Here is a 6,814-nt window from a genome sequence, read left to right as displayed (position 1 = left end):
ATCAGGCTTGGTTAGCTTGTGGGACTTTGGAGGCAGCTGATAGGTATCGACAGGCCAAGCGGAATGGAGAACGGGCAGTGGCTGAAGCAAAATCTCAGGTGTGGGAGGAGTTCACAGAGGCCATGGAAAAAGACTTTTAAACTGCCTCGAAGAGACTCCATCAGGCGACTCAGGGGAGGAAAGCAGTGTTCTACCTGTACTGTGTATAGTGTATGTGGAGCACTGCTGACTTCGACAGAGAAAATTGTCGGGCAGTGGAAGGAATACTTCGAAGACCTCCTTAATCCCACTGGCCCGTCTGCCGAGGAGGAAGCAGAGTCTGGGGACGAAGGGGATGACCCGCCAATCTCCCAGGTTGAGGTCATTGAGGCAGTTAGACAACTCCTTGGTGGCAGAACCCCTGGGGTGGACAAGGTCCGTCCCGAGTTCTTGAAGGCTCTGGATGCTGTAGGGCTGTCTTGGCGACACGCCTCTACGATGTTGCATGGAGATCAGGGGCAGTACCCCTGGGTTGGCAAACTGGGGTGGTGGTTCCCATCTTTAAGAAAGGGGACCGGAGGGTGTGTTACAGCTATAGGGGAATTAGATTCCTCAGCCTCCCTGGAAAGGTGCTGGAAAGGAGAGTTCCGTCCATTAGTCGAACCTCGGATACCTCTTCCTCCTTCATCTCCTCATCTCACTCAACTTGCAGTCCATCTGAGAACAAGGCACAAACTGCCATTGCAATAAACTATTATTTAATTATCCACACTCAACAACTCTTGCTCTTAATCTTAATGATGATGGAAAAATGTTATAGAAACTAAACATTCCTGGAATACCTCTCCAACAACTGGTACATGTGTTAATGTTCCCTGTGCTCTTTGTTATTTTATTTTTTTTGATCTCCTCCATACCTGCTTCATGCCCTGGAGGACGGGGCTGTGGCTCCCCCCACACCCTCTAGCACATCATTACATGAAGGAACCTTTTAAATGGTGGCAACACCACTGACCTCGTCAAACACCTCAGAGTAAATCACATCACAGAATATGATGAGCTTATGTTGAGGCGAACTGAAGAGGAGGAGAGGGGCAGGTGCTGCTAGGGAGAGACAGACGTCTCTCGCAGAGTCCTTTAGTGCTGCAGGCAGGCAACATGCTCAAATAGCTCACAACGTCAGGTTTGTTTTTATTTCTATATGATTATTCTTCATTATTAAGGAATAAAAACAAGTTGTCTGATGTCCTCTAATCATTATGAAGCAATATGGTTATGTTATTATTACAATTACATAATACACTTATATATTGTATTATGAAATACAATGAAACAAGTTTTTGTACAGAGTATCGGTATCGGATCAGTATCGCCGATACCACCCTGAATTTTACTTGGTATCGGATCGGAAAGGAAATCAGTGGTATCGCACATCACTAGTTTCTCCTACAGCTCCAGACCGCCCAGGCAAAAAAAATGCGCGTGGTCTTTGTGAACTCGTAACCAGCGCGCTTTGTCGTCAAGGGCAATCATTGGTTAATGGTCATCATGTGACTGATGCAAGCCATATCACCAAAGAAATATAAACTTTTTTTTTTAAGTGCCAAATTACAAAACACTTATAATTATTTCACTTATAGGAATCAGTGATGATACCCAGCCCTATTCTTCAGTACCTTAAGAAAACCCACACACATTTTGTTCATTTCCAACAAACAAAAGATTATGCAAAGAATGTTTATTTGTCAAGCTCACAGATTGATGCAGCAAGAGAAAAGTAAACACATGCATATGTCTTTAAGAAAGTCAGCTCTATGGGCAAGCATGTTTTCTACAGGAAAAGAACTGTGTTGAGCACTCTGTAAGCCATTGAGAAGGTGACCAGCATGCCACGCCCAGGACAGACCCCTGCTCGGCTGAGGCAGAGCGCCAATGTTAGGCAATGGTGTGGAAGATTCCGAGCGCCAGCGACAATGCGAAAGTGAAGAAGAGCGACAGAAGCTCGGGTCCAGTCAGAGCATAAGGAGCCAGACATCAACGAAGGGAATAATGTTCTCCAGTCATTCTGGTGACACCTAGAGGACAAACAAACAGGTTTAGCAACTGAGATGTGCCACATTATTAGTACAGTAGGCACGACTATTTACACAATTGATTATGCACATTTATGTTTTTTGGTAGTGTCTGTCCAAAGAATATCAAACACTCCCTAAAACCCTAACCCCCCCCCCCCCCCCCCCCAAAAAAAAAAAAAACCAAACAAACAAACATGATGTTTTCTTAACTTCTTTAGATCAACCGTTGTTCTAAAGCAGGGGCGTCGAACTCCAGGCCTCGAGGACTGGTGTCCTGATTAGTTCATTACCAGGCCTCTGGAGAACTTCAAGACATGTTGAGGAGGTCATTTAGCCATGTAAATCAGCTGTGATGGATCAAGGACACATCTAAAACCTGCAGGATACCGGCCCTCGAGTCCTGGAGTTCGACACCTGTGTTCTAAAGACACATCAGGATTCTGTAGTATCTGAATTTTAGGGCCAGATTATCTCACCTTCGAACTCGTTCTACATCTGGGTGAGTTTTCAGCAGCTTCTTCTTTTCCTCTGCAGACTTTCTGGCTACATCCTCTTCATTAGAGAAAGACTTTAAAAAATAGAGAATACAAGTGTTTGTTTCTACCAGGACTTATCACAACAATATATCAGGTTGAAAGGATCAACACTGAGAAGTTATGTAATTTTTTATTTTTCTTAAACCAACATGAGTCTTGTAAATTTTGAACTTGCAGCCTTATAAAACCATAAAGCAACTAAGCTAATGTTACAGAGAAATACCCAAAATGTAGAACATGCTTGCATTTGAACTCACCCCTCTGGTGAAGCGGTAGTATCCAGTCATTGGCCCCATCAGTAGCATCTTCACAACAACAATAACTGCATATGTACTGAAAGCCCTCACTACCTCATTTTCCATCAGCTCTGCCATCTCTGCTGATTTACAGCTGAAGAATGAAGAAAAGAAGGAAGTTCGTTTACCTTCCTATTAAAGCAAGTTTACTTCAAATTTAAATCTATTTGTAGTTTCTGTGTTTTTTAGAGGGTGTATACCAACACAAAGTACCACTGTGAAAATAACTCAATCCAAAATAGTAAAATATTTCATGCTAAACTATTCATACACCATTTAAGCATCAAATAGGACCGACTGCACTCATAATCATAATATAAAGTATATAAGACAATGCTATCAGTAAGACTACAAACTCACTAAAATGCACAAGGACCAACTGAAGTGGCAAATATGAAAGGACGAGCAGTGGCACAGCAGCAGAGCAAACGCACCAAAACCAGTTTCAGTTTGACACTGTTTGTTGATTCAAAGCACACATGTTAACACAGCACTCATAGAAATTTGTCATTGTCAAATAATGAGCTATTTGACAATGACAAAATCATTTTTATACATTTTACTTTGGAGTTTTAGGTAGTTTATCAGGTTTACTTACTTTGCGCGGTGACTCTGCAGAAAACAAGCAAGTCTGGATCTGTTGCACAAGAAGAATCTCACCTGTCACCCAGTTAACTCTGGGGGCAGGGCAATTACAAAGGTGCTGTCAGAGTTTACAGCAAGAAACATGGCCCAAATGCAAAACGCAAAGGCAGATGAGATAAAGAAAAAATAACATATTTTTGTTAGGCAGTATGCAGCAGTTCAAGTGTAATGCAACTAAACCCAAAAGCCACAAAGTTCATGCAGAAAAGTTCACTTTCTATATGTCCATGAAGGTTCAGAAAGAAAAGTGTCTGGACCTAAAAGAAGTCTAGATGCTTTTCTTTCCGAGCTCCTTAGACTACACGTTCTATACTTGAGTCTAATCTGCTGCCAAATCTCTTTTATTCTGCTGGAACTGCAGCTATTAGAACACGAAACACACACCAAGAATGTTTAATCATTCAAATTAATTTGACTTTGAACTGCCAGCAAATGAAAGAGACTTCCACATCTAATTTATTTGGCTGTTCAACACTAAGATTTAATGTTTAAATGTCACCAGTTGAAAGTTTTCAGACCTCAAATATGCAGCCATCACCCTGTTTGTTTTCGGTTTTACACATGTAAATACCTTTTTTTTTTTTACCATAAAAATCTTCAAAAATAAGATTTCATGTAAATTTAAAGCTACAACAATTGCATTTTAATTTACTGTCCAACATCATTTTTTGAATTATGGAAAAAGTAAATTTCCATTATTTTATAGTATTCCTCTGGTGCAACTAACTAAATTAAAGACTAACTTCAAGTTGCCAAAACCACAGTAACTGCAAAAACTACATCATAACATTGCAGTCCTTTATTTTATAAATAAACATATGACTTTGTAATGGGTGTGAAATTGTATTGAAAGTGAACAAATGGTAAATGGTGTCTTGACATGTATTTCCTCTTATAGAGGAGTGGCTTTAAGCCTCCATGAGTTTTGGCAGAGAGCCAACAGGAAACAGTGACTTCTTTATTAGTTTTAACTTGATGGTGTAAGCTAATGTGACAAAGTGGTTAGGCATGAACTCATTTACCACTTGTCCCTTAACCATATTGATAATTCATTTTCTTGTTATTTTACCTTCAGCCATAATGCTTTAATTTAGACATTGCTGGTGTAACTTTGCTTAACACACTATCCCGGGTTTGTTTGTGGTAGCAGTAGTTACATCCATTACATCCATGCATATGTTTTTTAAAGCAAACACTACTAAACATCAGGTCATTTGAATTTTCTCCTGTTCACAGGCAAATGTCTGGTAAATTATGTTTCTTTATGTTACTTTGGTTATACTTACCATGTTTGTCCATTTATTCAGGTCCTATATTTAAGACAGGTATATGGGAAGGGCCGCCCCAGTACTTCCTGTTTATATAGAGTCATGAGGTCATTGATTGCATCACTGGGTGTAACCAAATGAAGGGTTTTCATTTTGTATAGTATTGTTTATTTTCTTTAAAGTTGCCTTTTGAGTTGTATTGTATGCAATGTTTTACTTTTCAAACCATTTAGCTTTGTTTAGAATTGTATTGTTTGGTCTGACCTATTTGTTTCAATGGTAGCGACTAACGAGGTTCAGGTGTGGGTAAAGTCCTGTATAAAGCAAGTGGGATTTTTGGCTACCAGGTTGATTGTTTTATGGTAGAATGGCGATGCCAAAAATAAAGTATACTTAAAAGAAACTTAAATAGTCTGCTGGTGCTGTTTACTTATAACCTTCCTTGGTGCTTATGTTATGCTACCTCACAGCTACCCGCTTTTAGCCTTCATAACTGCCTTAGTTATGTATAGCAGGGATTCAGCAAATAGCTTTTCCAGTTTGGGTACATACTGAGAGCATCACTCAGTTGCTGAAAAATTATGGATAACACTTGAAATCTGGTAATTGTCCCAGGGTGCCTAATCCTAAAAGGCAATCAGAACATGAAACTTTAAATTTTATTAAATTATCTCCTACAAACCTTAGCAGATGATTTCTTGTGAGAGAGACGCTCTTATCTTCATGTCATCCTGTTGCTGGCAGTCCTCGGCCTGTTTATTCACACTGTATGATGGTCGGGAACAAAATCATGAAGTTTGATGAGTGCTACAGATCACGTTCCCAAACTACAATTAATATAAACGTTTTGAGTACAATGAATTTTCTCATGTTCTCTTTTGCTTTTGTCATTATTTATTAAGTAGCAATATGTAATATGCATGCAGAGTTTCACATATTGGACTCTTCACATCCCATCAGATCTATTAAAGACATGGGAGGAATTTGTTGGTGCTGAGAGTTAAAAAAGGACGTCGGCTCTTGGGTTAGACAGATGAAGAAAAAAAACAAAAAGTGAGTTCATGTTACAGGGCTTCCAGTTTTAAATGAGTATTTTCACCAAATTATTATCGTTAAGCTGCATTTATTTAATGGCACACCTTCTCACATGTGTGAGATAAAACCTAGAATTTAGCAATTCAGAACCTGCTACAAGAATTCTATTTATTATAAATAGTATAATAATAGCATAAATTAATAATATAAATTAAGCTTTTAAACTTTTTCAGCTTTACAGTGTGTTTCTATCTGTCTGTCAATGACTGTCACGGTCTGACAGCCCTCGCTGGTCAGCTTGCCTGTTTCGTCTATGTGTTTGGATGTGTGTGTATCCAGAAGGCTGGTTTCCAAGTGCCATCAGGCTGGGAAGAGTTCCTGCGCTGAAGTCAGCCACACCTGCTGCTCTTCAACCATCACCAGCTGCAGCTGATCATCATCACGGGCAGTTTGCTGCTGTTCTGAGTTTCCGTCAACGCTGGATCGTTGAGTTTAGACTTTGTGTGTGTGTTGCTTGACTAATCTATGCATCTTGTCCTGCCAGGATTTGGGAATGGAGTGATCCATGGGAATGGAGCCACTGTACAGTTTGAGACTTGGAGTTTCACGATTCATGCCACGGACAAATAAAAAAAAATCTCTGTAAAATAAAACTTTTGGGAAAGGATCTTTTCTTTATGTAATGACAGTTGTGACTCATGAGCCAGGTGAAAATGTGAAAGTGCAATGACAGATTTGAAAGTTAAGAAATGTTTTGCTGAAAACAACAACACACGTAAACAATTAGTATGATGTATGAAGAGAGACAATAGCTTTGTTAGAAAAGATAGACGCCATTGTCTCTGAAAACAGTCCGACTGCTACACTAGACTGATGTGTGATAAAGACAAAGTGATGAAAGAGAATGTGAACCAAAACTCCTTCAAAGAACTGATGGGAGCGACTCTTCAGTTTCACAAGATAAGATTTTTTGGACAGAA

At 39.6% G+C, this 6,814-nt stretch overlaps 1 pseudogene; it reads right to left on the bottom strand.

Moving 5' to 3' along the window:
• Positions 1 to 1,702: 1,702 nt before the first annotated feature.
• LOC120728575 lies at positions 1,703 to 5,561 on the bottom strand (annotated as a pseudogene).
• Between the last annotated feature and the right edge of the window lie 1,253 nt (positions 5,562 to 6,814).

The sequence above is a fragment of the Simochromis diagramma genome, unplaced genomic scaffold (genome assembly GCF_900408965.1).
Source record: "Simochromis diagramma unplaced genomic scaffold, fSimDia1.1 OVJJ01000342.1, whole genome shotgun sequence".
Taxonomy (NCBI): Eukaryota; Metazoa; Chordata; class Actinopteri; order Cichliformes; family Cichlidae; genus Simochromis; species Simochromis diagramma.
The sequence above is the reverse complement of the archived record's forward strand: the minus strand, read 5'-3'. Positions and strand labels throughout refer to the sequence as shown.